The sequence below is a fragment of the Lynx canadensis genome, chromosome D3 (genome assembly GCF_007474595.2).
Source record: "Lynx canadensis isolate LIC74 chromosome D3, mLynCan4.pri.v2, whole genome shotgun sequence".
Classification (NCBI taxonomy): domain Eukaryota; kingdom Metazoa; phylum Chordata; class Mammalia; order Carnivora; family Felidae; genus Lynx; species Lynx canadensis.
In genome coordinates, this window is record NC_044314.2 from 3,038,336 (window position 1) to 3,053,239 (window position 14,904).

The following is a 14,904-nucleotide window of genomic DNA, read 5'->3' on the forward strand; positions in this document are numbered from 1 at the left end:
AGGGATGGCCCTTGGTCTCATTTATCTTGATATTTAATCTCCTACAGGACATGCTTGTGGGTTGCCTATTATTAGAGAAAACAGCTAGTTATTTTGGGGGGAGCGTGCACCTGTGCAGATTAAAAATTTTGACTGACACGAGGCCAAGTAAAGATACTGTGGCCGAGTGCTCTGGAAAAGCGTGGATTTCTGTGGCAAATGCTTGCTCCATTGAACCAGATGAGGATGACTTGCTTCGGTAAGAAGTAGGAAAATCTACTGTATTTTAATTTTTACTTTTGTAGCTGGTTAGTTGGCTTCCTCAGAAAGCCCTCTAGAAATCTCCATGTAATGAAATTTATTTCTATCGAGACAGGAGTTGGTGTTTCAAACCCAAGACAACAAAATGGCTTATTTTGCAGGAATTTCAATAAAAATGTGTTTTTCATAGTTGCAAGTGTAAAACTGGGAAACATAACCATCACCGAATAAGTAGGCACTGCACAAAATCCCCACACAGAATGAAAGTTTTTCCTAATTCTTTCCTTCCTTCAAACTCTGCACTCAACACCTGTGGTGTTTCTCGCTGTGACGAATCTGGTTCCTCTTCCTGCTCCAGACAAAGCCCCGCGTGGGGCTGCTCCCTCGCCCTCCTCCCTGGGCACTAGCCGGGGTCCCTCCTAACCAAGGAAAGGTTGCAGTAATTCAAATCGTATCCTCTCGTTAGATCAATTCTACCCAGTTTGGGTGATGAAAGCCCGTGTTGCAAGAGGAATGGCCGCATTCGAAGGCATAAGCCTGACACTTTCACATTCTTAACATCTTAAATGTCACCCCAGAAATCTCACTAATAAATTGGAACTGTTGTCTTTTGATGCAACTGTAAATCTAGGAAAATCATATGACCTTGTGCAGAAAATGAAATGTCCATTTACAACGGGATTGTAAAGTTTAAATCACTTCCAGCTATTTCTAGTAGAATTTAAAGTAGCCTGTTCAGAACATGCTTACCAAGCCATATGGGTTGGCGCTTCTGGAGATCTTTATTATACACACATCCATCCCTGGGGAGAAGGAACGTTGACAAGAAGCCTTAATTTATTTTTTAGGCATTGTTTGTTTCCGTAAGCAGTAGCGGCCTCTCCTTCCTCTTGACTCTTCCTGGTTTACTTTTTCTTAACATCTTGATTTCCGGGATTCATCTATTTTCTTCCACGTCTCTATGTTGAGAAGACAACGCTTGTATAATCAAGACTGTCTTTAGGGAGAGGTCTCTGTAACGCGGACGGCTTTCTTTATCACCCCCGCTATTTGTTAAAGCAAAATGTTCTGACTGAATGATTAAGCAGCAGAGATGATACAGGCTAGCCCTCTTCATACTGTGTCATTAATACGTTTTTTTACTTAAAAGCATACGAGAACTCCTGGGGCACCTGATGAAGCATTTGGAAGGATAGTGTTTGAGTCTCTTGGAGAGAAAAAGACATATTATTTAAACCAATAATCTCTGCACTTTTAAAAAACTCAGCGCCAATCCAATGCCATGAAGCTCTATTGAGGACTGTTTTGGTAGATTGACAGAGAAAATAGGCAAACAACAACCCACAAACAAACAAACAAACAAACAAACACACCAAGCAGGTGTCCACCTTCAAGGATTGTGTCCGTCCAAACTGGAAAGCAGGGCCGGCATAGAAGGGAGACATTTCGGGTGTTATTTAATGCCGAGCATCAGGAATTGACATGGATTAGCTCATGTAATCCTCAAGATCCTGTGATGCGGGAACGAGGCTGGTTTCACAGACAGGAAGCAGGGGCCAGGGTCAAAAGCCCTGCGGAAGATCATAGAACTGGAAAGTGGTGGCACTGTCCCCAGGCATGTGAGGGGACCCCCCGGGGTGGGACAGGGCAGAGGCGGGTGGCTCCCTGAGCTCCGCCAGACCCGACTGTGGGACTCTAAGCCAGGCATTCTCCACAGCGGGGAAAAGTGCAGGGGAGAGGCCATAATTTTCTCCGCATCGGTATAGTTACCAAAGCTATTAAGTGGTATTTATTCATTTCCTTATTAGGAATCAATTTACGTGATGCTTATTGGCTGGCTTAAGTTATTGAGAAGCAAAGGTTTAAAATTCATAGCTTTTGTTCTTGAGTCGTAATGAAGGCGGGCTATTCCTATGCAGAGCGCTTTGCTGGTTTTAGATGTGGGAGGTTCCACGGCGTCCGAGGAAGGAAACAGACCGCGTTCGTCACCTGTGCGTTTTCTTGCAAACCCATTACAGTCCTTGGTGATCTTTGCAGGAAGCCAGATTTTACAACAATAGGCAAGGTAAATGGCACAGAGGAAACGGAATATGCTGCCTACTTCTGACTATTTTGCTCTACCGAATGCGTGTGATTTAAATGTGGCTTAATCCAGTTTGCCTTACTCTTACCATTCTTTGTCAGTGAGATCCCTGTGGTTTGCACTTTCGATCGGCGGATCCGTGGGCCAGTAACTGCGGGCTCACAGCTGGAACACAACAATGAACTGTGGAGGAAAGTGAATCTTGACTTGGTGTTTCCGCTTTATCCATGATGCTCTGACGTCCCCGTTCAAGCCAGTCAGAGTGAGGGACCTGGGGCACACGAGATCTCAATGTGGCTGCACGTCAGAATCTCCTGGAAGGCTTTAAAAAAATGCAGATATGGGGCACCTGGGTGGCTCAGTCAGTTAAGCATCTGACTTCGGCTCAGGTCATGATCTTACAGTCCGTGAGTTCGAGCCCAGCGTCAGGCTCTGTGCTGACAGCCTGGAGCCTGCTTCAGATTCTGTGTCTCCCTCTCTCTCTGCCCCTCCCCTGCTTTCTCGCTCTCTCAAAAATAAATGAACATTAAAATTAAAAAAAAAATACAGATATATCTGCCCCCCTGCCCCAGATATTTTGCCTTAATTAGCCTCCTCAGATGATTCCAAGATGCACTAGAATTTGAGAATCACTGGTGTAGAAAACAGGGTCCTGGCTTTAAGAAGCTCTTAATTTTAACGCCTTTTATTTGAAACATCCTTCATTGTTTATAAAACACAGAAACGGTTATTTTTTTTTAATGAAAATTATTTCTGTTTGTATAAACAGTCCAGTGCATGTCTGCAGTAGCTTGTATGCAATTGATTTGAGGCATAGAATTTGTGAAAATAAACGAAACCAAAAGACATAAAACTTTAAACTCACTTTTGCATCATGTACATGTGCACAAGCTAGAACAGCTTATTGGGCCATGTCTGAACAACTTCTCTTCTTCCTCCAAGCTATCTGGAGAGACTGTCTTCCGTCACCTTCTCTCCCGGCTTGAGGCAGTATCGTGTGGAGCGGCCCCGGCTTGCAGGGGCCCGTGTGGGACCTGGAAACCCTTCATCTGGGCACGTGCACCCGCTGCCAGGCACGGGCTGGGAGATCAGACCGGAGGCCTGGCCCACAGGCGCTGGGCACCCCCCGCCCTCGTGTTAGAGGTGGCTGCCTGCACGGGGTCTCCTCCTCCAGTTATGGTGGCTTTGCCTACAAGTCCCTTCAATGCATCGTTCTGGGTGAGTGGGGGCCACAACAGACACCTGCACGCTGTCTGAGGGTGCAGGGGGAGTGGCGGTCACATCTCCGGTGCGGCCTGTGGCTCGTGCAGTTGGTGTCACCTGGTCGGCTCGCCGGGGTCCTGGGGGGGCCACCAGGTTCCCGCTTCCCCCACCGCAAGGGGGCCCCTCGTACAGCCAGGTACATGCTTGGCCCTCGGGAGAGGCCAGCTCCCCTGCAGAGGCCACCATGACACCGAGGCCCAGTCTGTCCGCGTGGGCTCCCACTGCCCTTGTCTTCCCACCGGGACCTCAAGGCCAGCACACAAGGCGCCAACCGCCTAAGCGGCTCACGCAGTCACGCCTGCTCACACCCGCCAGGAATCCTGACTCTAAGTTGCGACTCCTGCCTCTCCACCCTGTCCTGTGGCGCCCTGTGTCCCCTCAGTCGTGCTGGCTTCCTGGGACGGACGCGGGAAGTGTTGCCGTCCCTGCTCTTTCGGTTGTTTGTGTTTGTTTTGTTTTATTTCAGAGAAGGGGCGTCCTCTTACCCCCGGTACATAGGGATGACAGCTAGTGATTTTCGTCACGTGAATGAACACATGTTTATTTTGTGAGGCTCAGGGTTCACCATGATTGATCTGATGTTCTGACATCACCTTTGTCAAACAGTATTTTTGCTCTTAGGTGTTTCATCTGCATTCCACGGAAAGCTTGGGAGGGTCTCTGAATTGCTTAATTTTCCTCCGAGGGTCTCCCACTTGACTACGGGGAGCTTAGTCGGGGTCCTGTACCATCTGTCCATCCCTTGTTCCTGTCCTGGGCCTCATTCCATCCTCAACAATGCATTACTGAGCGAATCAATATCTGTGCTTGTCACCTGAGTCACAGGGCAGAGAGGAGCGTGGGTGTCCCTCTGACAGTCTCTCCGATTCACAGCCCTTCTGGGGCGGAATGACGTTTTAACCAGGCGTTTTAACAAGCCTTATGGTTCCTGCGGTCAAAGCTGCCATTCTCCTCCGACCTCAAAGATGACTCGTCTTTCCACTCCCCAGATGAACGGGATGAGGAAAATCAAGTAAACACCGCTGGAGGTTCCTCTCTTGCGTCTGTGGATGCTCTTTCAGAGCAGGTGCACAGAACCCAGGCCCACCTGCCCGACAGTCGTGACCATTCTCCTTCCTTCCCTCAGGGCGACTTCCTCCGTCCAGCCATGCCTGTGGTGTTTAGATGTTCAGTACGTGGGCACTTGGCAGGGGGATCTTTGAAGAAGAGCACCGTGTAACCTAAGGAAAGAAATATAAAATGCAACCCCCCTCGCTGGTGAAAGAGGCCAAATCCGGCAGTCGATTTGCTCTTGGATTGTTCTCCAGTCTTTGCTGCTCCTGTCCCATCAAAGTCCATTTAAGCCAGTTGATGCAAAATGCACGTGGAAATAGCGTAAGGCTTCTTCCAATGAAGATGTTGCACTCTAGTGAGCTGTGCCCTTTTTTTAGAGGTCATATTACAGATGTGGAAATAACGTAGGAAGCCCAGGCCCTGTCAAACGTGTTGGTTAAGGGATGGGATAAGGATCGTGACTTAACAGCTCTCAGGGGCTCACTCACGCAGGGCAAATGTGCCGTGGAGTGTAAGTGTGTGTGCAGGCGGAACGCGTGGGTGTAGGCGCTCTCACCTACGTGCAGGTGGGCATGGGGAAAGCATGCAGAGGGAGTAGCTGGCATCATCTCGCTGGGAGCCTATGTTTGGATTTGGGTAAGCTTGGAACGTGAAGCTCAGTGACCTGTCACCTGGCACGTGGGGACAGAGCCTTCCTGTGGGTGCTTCTCCCAGCTCAGCTGATCCGCGGCGGGCTTGCGCAGCGCTGGTCCTTATCGTGCCCGCCCCCACAGTCACCATAAAATATTTCTCTCAGGACCGATGTCCTCTGAGCTTGGTCAGGAAGGTAAGTGACACTTCGGCACTTTCTGGAACACCAGGCGTATTACCTCATCCGACCTTCTCGACCTTCTGTGAGTTGGGTTTTATCCACAATTTGAAATTTTATTTTATTACTGTTTTTTAAAAGTGTTTTTAAATGTTTATTTATTTTGGGGGAGAGAGAGAGAGAGAGCGAGAGCACGAGTGGGGGAGGGGCAGAGAGAGAAGGAGACACAGAATCTGAAGCAGGCTCTAGGCTCCAAGCTGTCAGCACAGAGCCCGATGCAGGGCTCGAACTCATGAGCCGTGAGATCGTGACCTGAGATGAAGTTGGACGCTCAACTGAACCCCTCAGGGCCCCCCCACAATTTTATACGAAGAGAAACAGACTCCAGAGGTTCAGTGATTTGCTACAGAAACACCTCTAATTAGAAGCATCCAGATCTTCCCGGCCCTGAAATACGCATTCTCCACTGTTCCCTGTGCAAAACTTTATGTTCTCAACAGCTGTGTCTCCACTTGTTACAGATACCTGAACTTTATTTTCTATAGTTTATTTATTTATTTGAGAGAGAGAGAGAGAGAGAGAGAGAGAGAGAGAGAGAGTGTTTGCACACACGCACACACAAACAGGGGAGGGGCAGAGAGAGAAGGAGAGAGAATCCCAAGCAGGCTCCGCGCTGTCAATGCAGAGCCCCACACACGGGGCTCGGGGTCACAAACTGTGAGATGACAACTTGAGCCTGAATCAAGAGTCAGACACTAACCGACTGAGCCACCCGGGCGCCCCTGAACTTTCTTATTAATGACAAGGTCCTTTCATCTCACAAAATAAAAGGGTTCACATTAAAACACTGAGTACGTTCAAATGGTGAATAAAATGAAATTTATTTCAGCAAAGACTCATCAAGATTCCTAGAGGTAAATGACTAATTTGGGGATATTTGCTGATTTCCACCAGGAGTGGCTGCCTTGGTGATGGAGGGCGTGGCATTTCAAAGGGGGAAAAGGGCACAGGAAGGAGGGTGGTGAAACTCAGACTTTCACATTAGTGACACTCAGCAGAAGCTGTACCCCGGCTCCTGTTTCCCTGCCAATTGTCCTAAATAATGGTGCCCTGTAATATTTACGTACATTCATGATGATGGTTTTAATATGGGAGACTCTTTCCTATAGGACTTATCAATGAGGGTGGACACGGTAAGTGGGAGACTCTTTCCCTATAGGACTTATCATGAAGGTCGACACTATAGGTGAGCTTTATGAGTTTTCTCTGTTCTTTGGTGGTACCATTGATTGTCCGGATTATCCTTCTAGATAACATAATATGTTTTACTTAATTCATACCGTGTCTGCAAAATCCAGCTTCAGACCTAAGAGTCTAATTGCCCTGAGTAGAGCATAGACCTAAGATTTGGGATATTGAAGCCCTTCTTATGTAGGGGAAACCAAACATTTTGACACTGAAATCCAGTGTGATTCCAAATCAGGAAGACTGGGTATAGGGCCCCGCTCCACCCCTACGTCAGGATGAAGAGACTCAGGCACATGCTTCAGTCCATGTCATCAGACAGAAGAAGTTGAGTGTAGAAGAGCGCTTGCAACTTGCACTAATCTGTGATCTTCTGCACACTTGTCTCTGAGCTTGAAGCGGGGGTGCGGTTCCTCTAATAACATCCAATAAAGTGAGTTACATTAGAACACTTTTTAGGTGTAAAGTATATGAAGAATCGCCTGAAGGAAAGAGTTCTTCGGTGCCCTTATTACATATGGGAGAGGTATTCTCCCGATTCCCACAGGCAGCGTGGCCTGGCTCACCCACCAAGAGTCCTGGGAGACATGGTGTCTTCTTGGCAGCTTAGGTTCCCTCCTCCCATGGTGGGGGGCCAAGCAAGGCTCCAGGAGAGCAGAGCTGCAGGAGGGCCCAGCTGGGTCTCGGTACACATTCCAGTGCACTGTGGGAGACAGGCTCCCGGCAGCTGTTGGACGTCACAGCAAGAAGCTTCCACACCCCCGCACGCTGTAGAACTCTTGGGAATTGAGTGTTGAAAACACTTGTTCCCCAGCACAGCCTAGGACAAGCCCCAGAGAAAAATGGTCAGAAGTCTTACGCGGGTCTGTCCTCTATTCTTACGGAGCTCCTATGTTTGACTCTAGGATTACATGCCCTGTGGAACAATAAGTCACGACGGGCTGAGGAACACCCCGAGACTGCATTCCATCCCTAGAGGTGAGGCTTCTGGAAAGATGTAACCACCTGCTGGTCAGACACTTTCTAGCTTTCCTACTGGGAGTTTGTTGCACCTGACCTTCATGAAATGGATGCTCTGATGACTTAAGGTCAGTGTGAAGGTGTGGTCTCCTGCCAGCTTACTCTTCTTGGTAAGGATGGGTCCTTAACAAGAAAACAGCAGTCAGCGAAACTCACCTTCCTATGTTTCTGGAACACGTGTGGATGTGGCGTCACTCGAAAGTCCCAGTAAATGTTATCTTAAAATTGGCCGTTTGGGGTGTATTGACAGTTGATGTTAGTTAACCTATATCCTGAATAGACATGAGCTCAGTGGCTCTTGTCATGTCTTGAAATAAACAAAATGGAGGGCATTGGCAGGAACACACCGGGCCATCAACTGACCGTGGGGCCCAGGGAATGCTGCTTTGTGGCCTCACCCATGGTGAGCACGGGACCCTGGGAGGTACATTTACAGTAACAAAGCAAGTGTTCAGATATTCCGTCAAATAAGACCACTAAAGTCCTGAAGGCTTTCCCGGTGGCTTGCAGAGTTGCACCAAAGGTTTGGAGGGCCTAGAGTTCTTTAAGAACACAAAGCTGTGTTCCACGGGAAAAGCTGCCGTGAGCCCGTCTCCCACAGGAGGCTTGTGCGTGAAGGGAGCCGAAGCCCCTCTCCCGTCTCCGCGGGAGCCTCCGCACAAGCCTCTGGAGGATGGAATCAGAGGAGGAAATCGTCAACAGGGTTTCCAAAAGCACTCCACGAGGAACTTTAACATATGGTAAAAGAAGGGTGCCATTGCACTAGAAGCTAAAAGTGGCTTTTATTCGAAGGGAAAATGGACAAAGGATTTCAGCTCTAATTAAACAAGGGAGCCTCGGTCCGATTACACCCAGGCGGCACCTTCAACCGTCCGTCTGGTACGGGAGGCTTTGCAGGTCTATTGAAATGACTCCAAGAGCTGTCACTAGTCCCTCGAGCATTAGTAATGGCTCTCAGTAACCTGTCAGCCTCCTTTGCTGTTTCTTTCTGTTAAAGCGCGCCTAGGTTTTCTCGGTCATCGGTACTACCCAGCTTGTTCTCATTTCTGGTCTGCCATCCAATGCCTTTCTTCTCCTTAGGACATCTTTCCTGGTCTCCTAGCCTTCCTAAATGCTCCTTATGTTTTGGGACTCCAGGTAGATATTCTTCTTCCAGGAAGCGCTCCTGAACTCTCAGAGTCTGGTATAATTGCCCCTACCACAAACCACCTTTCTCAAAAGAGCTTTATTATTCTGCCTGCCACTGCTTGACCTCCCCATAGAATAGAAACACACTGAGTGTGGGGACCGTGACATTCCCAGTCACGCCGTGGTCAGACAGCAGACGCTCGTGGCAGGGATGGACTATAATGCTTACCGATTACATTTCCTCCCCCTGAGCATCAGGAAGTCATATTTGCTTTTGGAGTCGGGTTGGACGAGGTGACTGCTTTCATTCAATGGAGCATGGCCGAAAATTACAGAAGCCCCGTCCAGACTGGCCACCGAAGCGGAGACCACAGAGGCCCGGCGTGTCAGATGGCAGCATTGCGGGGGAGTGGAGGTGAGCCGCCGGGGAGAGCTGTCTGATCCACGCCGGACCCAAGCAAAATCAAAGCTTCCCTTTTCTTTCAAACCTCCAAGGGTTTGGAGGGGCTCACTTATCGCTGCAGAGGGGGACCCATCCCGGCCCGCGTGGCACCTTGAGCGCTACCTGTTATAGAGAGGAGTAAGTGCGTGCTTTGCACCGCCGTTCCCGACAGTGGGTCTGCTTGACCGCTCAGGAAAGCATAATGCGTCGTGTCAGAGCGTGGGGCACCTCCTTAAGCCACGGGAGGCTCCCTGGAAGGGCACACACAGATGGGGCAACGTCCGCAAACTACCCTGATGTGTCCTGCAGGCCACCGTCCAGGCCTCCTCCCGGAGGACTTCCAGTGTCTCTGTCTCCACACCTATTCAGATCTGGAAGGCACGTATGGACCGAGGAAGAGTGCCAGTTGAGGGTCTCAGTCGTGTTGAAAGAACGGCACTGCTGTCTACCGAACGGTGGGGGTCCCGGGTGAGCCACGCAGGCCTCCTCAAGGCTTGGGAAGGAGGAAAAATGGCGAACAGAGGAATGCACGTCTGGCAGACGGAGGTGATCGTATCTTCCCCGCAGGGCTGCCGTGAGGACCAAATCAGGAAATGCCTGTAAAGGTGTTTGGCAAGTAGCGTGTATGGTCAACAAATACTCGATGTTTGTGCAAGCAAGGATCGATATGGGATGTGTTTGTTATTTGGAGTCCCATGGTGCTGATTTAGGGCAGAGCTTGCAGATTTGATTTTGGTTAAAAGGTTACCTGTGACTGCATGATTCTCTGGCCATTTCCCGGTGCTCTAACCCAATACCCAGTGCAGGACACTGAAGGGTGCTTGTGATCTCTTCCGGGACGCTTCAAACAATTCTGGCTCATTGTATGAGACCACATTAATTTAATTCAGCAAAGAAGTTAGTGCCAATGAAGGCTATCCTATAAATTGCTTGTTAAAAACGCCACACACTTCCCAATTCCATATGTATGACTACGTTCTGTTGGCCCACCTGCAGGTAATCGTGGCACATCCCTGTGTAACATCAGAAACAGATGAAACAAATCATTGCTATTCAAGGAAGGAAGCTTCTGACTATGTCTAAACATCCCATAAAAAGTCTTATAAAAAATTTATAGGGTAGAAAAACAGAGCAATAGGGTATAGGGTCCTGATGTCCGATGTCCTGATTGTTTATATGGTACGCATGTGGATTCCGACTTATTTTTGAATCTACTTACTGAGATAATTCGCCAAAATAGTTTTGGTATGGTGGAGTACACATTAATTGTTTGGTCAAGGAGAAAACTCTGTCTTCCTTCCACCACCAGATGGGAGAACCTATTCTAAAGTTGGAGATGATCGAAATAAGGTCTTTGCTGATGTGTAGATCTTAGCACGGGCGCGCAGACAATGGCAGCCTGGGTGACATGGTTTCTGACTGAATGTCATGAAGTGGTCAGAGGCAGAACATGGGATCCAATGGCCTGAGTTCAAATCCCATTCCCCCCGCTTCTTTGCTGTGCAAGCGTGGGCAAGTCACCTGTGTTCTGTTCCTTGTCCTATTATCTGTATAATGGAACAAGAAGGGCCCTTACCTCATGTGATTCTCCTGAGATCTCCAGTGGGCGAGTGCATGGAACCGTGCACGGACTACGGAAGCAGTTTAGTTACTATTGTTAGTTGTTAGTCACTATATTCATTCCTCTTCTTTGTGAACATTAGAATAAACACATCGCTGTGTTCTGCTCAGAACTTCCCAGAAAAGAGCACATGGGCAAGCTTAATGTAGTTCTCCATTTTACTTTGAACTGTGTTTTAGGCGGCTTCCATAAAAATACCACCACCATATTGCACCATAACATAAGACAGTCAAATGCCAATCAGATTTCCACAGTTAGTAGACTATAAAGTTCTCCATTACTCATCTCTTTTCCTTCAAATAAACATATATTTTATAATTGCTTTATAATTAAACCTAAATGAAATACTTAGCCGACAATGAGAATTCTGTTCTGCTTTTATGAGGCAGTAACTTCCACCCTGATTTGATAAACTTTAATGACATTTTCCTTTTTCTTTCTTTTTTCTTTTTTTAATTTATTTTTTTTTAATTTTTAACGTTTATTTATTGTTGTAGAGAGCATGAGCAGGGGAGGGCGAGAGACAGAGAGACCACAGAGCGTGAGCAGGGGAGGGGCCGAGAGATGGAGAGACACAGAATCTGAAGCAGGCTCCAGGCTCTGAGCTGTCAGCACAGAGCCCACGTGGGGCTCGAACCCACGAACTGTGAGATCATGACTGAGCCGAATCGGACGCTTAACCAACTGAGCCACCCAGGTGGCCCCTCTTTTTCTTTTTTAAAGACAGTAGTTATTTTATTTATCTATATATTTTATATATATATATAAATATATATATAAATAATATATATAAGTAATATATATTCTTTCTCTATACCTACTACTCCTCTTCTCTTCTCATCTCCTATCTCCTATCTCCTCTCGCCTTCTCTCTCTCTCTCTCCACTCCCTTCTATCTCTCCTCCCTCCACTCTCTTCTTTCTTTCTATATTTTTTCCTGTTTATTTTTGAGAGAGAGACAGAGAGAGAGTGCAAGCAGGGGAGAGGCAGAGAGAGAGAGATAGAGAGAGAGAGAGAGAGAAAGAGAGACAGAGAGAGAAAAAGAGAGAGAGGGAAACAGAATCCTAAGCAGGCTCCAGGCTCTGAGCTGTCAGCATGGAGCCTGACGCGGGGCTTCAACTCACAACCCGTGAGATCATGACCTGAGCCGAAGTCGGCCACTTAACTGACTGAGCCACCCAGGCGTCCCTAAAGACAACTTTTAGAGAAGTTTTAGGTGAGAGGAAGGTACAGAGACTTCCCATGTCCCCCTGTCCCCACACATGCACAGCCTCCCCCAGGATCAATGGCGTCTAGCAGAGTGGGACAACCTTTACCAAGGATGAGCCTATACTGAAGCCTCATAATCACCGGAAGTCCATCGTTGACCTTGTAAGTTAACTCTTGTATATAGTCAGTCAGTGGGTTTGGACAAACGTATAGTGACATATATTCATCATTATACGTTATACACGGTATTTTCACTCTCTTAAAAATCCTTAGTGTTCTTCTGTTTGTCTCCTCCACTCCTGGAACCCACCCTGACAACCTGATATTCCTGATACCTTTTCCAGAATGTCATGTAGCTCTAGTCATATAACATGCAGGCTTTCTCAGACTGCTTCTTTCATCAGAGACAGGCACCTAAGGCTCCTCCGTGTCTGCCCATGGTTGGACAGCTCATTTCCTTTCAGCTCTGAATAATATTCCATTGTCCGGTGGACCACCGCTTACCTATCTGGTTAGCTCCTGGAGGACATCTTATTGATTCCAACGTTTGGCGTTATGAAAAAGCTGCCATAAACATCGTGTGTGTGGACATACATCTTCAACTCCTTTGGGTAAATAGCGAGAGGCACAGTCACCAGATGCTCTACCTGCTTGCCCGCATTTGGTGTGGGCAGTGCTCTGGATTGGGGCCCTTCTGGCGGGTGTGCGGTGGTTTTGATCTGCGTGTCCCTGTTGACATAGGACGTGGCGCGTCTATGCATGTGCTTACCTGCCGTCTGCACATCCTCCTTGGTGAGGGGTCTGGTGAGGTCTCTGGGCCCTTTCTAAATCAGGTTGTTTCCTACTGTTGAGCTTGAAGGGTTTATTTTGGTGTCTGATGTCTTTCACATATCTTTGTCGTTGCAAATATTTTCACCAGTCTGGAGCTTGTCACCTCATTCCCTTGACCTTGCCTTTCACAGAGCAGAGTTTTTAATTTTCACAAACGCCAGGTTATCTGTTTTTTTCAGGGATCGCATCTTTGGTGCTGCCTCTAAAAAGGCATCACTACACCCAAGCTAGGTTCCTCCTATGTGATCTCCAGGAGCCTTGTAGTTTTGCAATTTTTTGTATTTAAGTCCATGTTCCATCCTTTTTTGTGAGGGGTGCAAGGTCTGTGTCTAGTCCATTCGTCCTGCACGCGGATGTCCAGCCGCTCCAGCACTGTTTGCCGATGAGGCGATCCTCACGCTGTTGTTCTGCCTTCGTCACAGATCAGGTGAGTACACCCATAGGGGCTGCTTCTGGGCTCTCTGCTCTGTTCCACTGATCTGCTTGTCTATCCATTTACCAGTCATTAGTGCTGCTCAGTCATCATTGATCCAAATGTTCCTCTCTTGCTTGCTCTCTGTCTTCTCTGTCTGATGTGCCCAGATATGCCTGTTATACCTGTTGTGGTTGCTCCCCAGTTCTTGCACACTCATTCCACTCTTTCAGTTTTGTTCTCTCTGCTTTTTGGTTTTCGAGGATTATATTGATACATCCTCTAGCTGAGAGATTCCTTCCTCAACCAGGTCCAGACCACCAATAAGCCCATTAAAGGCATTCCTTATTTCCGTCACAGGGTTTGTGATCTTCGTGTCTCTTCCAGGTCCTTCCTAAGGGTTTGCATCTCCCTGATGTTGGGCACCTGTCCTTGCACACTGCCTGCTCCGTCCATGAAAGCCCTCAGCATATTCATCATAGTGGCCGTAAATTCCCCGTCTGATAATTCTAACATCCTTACCACCTCAGTTCTGGGACTTGTTCTGCCTCTTCAAAATTGTTCTCTGCCTCTGGGTGTGCCTCGTGATTTTTTCTTGCTAGCTGAGCATGATGTGCTGGTCAAGGAGCTGCTGTCAGTAGGCCTTGTGGTGATGAGTGTGTGGGGTGTGCCTCTGTAGTTCCAGGATTAGTGCTAATCTTTAGTGAGTCTGCACCTCTGGACTGCGGACTTCACACACACACTTTCTGTTTTTCCTCTCCCCTTAGTCTGGAGAGAGAGGAAATTGGGTATTTCCCTTCCCAAGGCAGTTAGGCTCTGATAATTCCCCAGCAGTTTAGTCTATGGGTAACTAGTTTCCCCTGTGCTAAGGCCTGTTTAAGAACAAGAGGGTGCTCTGGTATTTAAAAATGTTTCCCATCTCCCTCACTCTCTCTGCAGGAGTGTGAAGAGATTTTTCTCTGATATTTAATGTGAGAACCGGGTGGTAAATCTCACAATATTGACAACCTCATAACTGGATCCCCCCGGACCTTTTTACCTCTGAGACGTGGCCACACCGGGGGTGTCAGTGTAGTAACAGTTCAGGTGCCCCTAATCTGGCACTGGTTCCCAAGGCGGTTTCTCCTGGGAGTCCCTGCTCCTGATAAGCAGTCACTCCCTTGTGGTCTCTCCAGTCTCGGGCAGTCGCTTGCCCTGCGTGCTCCCCTCGCCTATGCATCCAAGAAGACTTGTTGATCTTTCTGGTCTGTTCAGCTCTTAGTTGTTAGGATGGAGTGACAAGTTCAGTGCTCCCTGCACGCAGAAACCAGAAAATAGAAGCTGACCTCTTGCCTTTGGAGTGAACATTGACCACCGGAACTACACACTCTGGGACAACCTGTGGTTATGGGGTGGCCCTTTAAAACCATACTCAGGGAAAGTGCCTAATACTTGCCATAATACTGAAGCCCACGTGGTTGGGTATTGAGAAGAGATGGGACTTGAATTAAAAGAAGAGGTACACGGCCAGTGAATTGAATTGAAAAGAAAAATTAATTAAAGAGTCTAG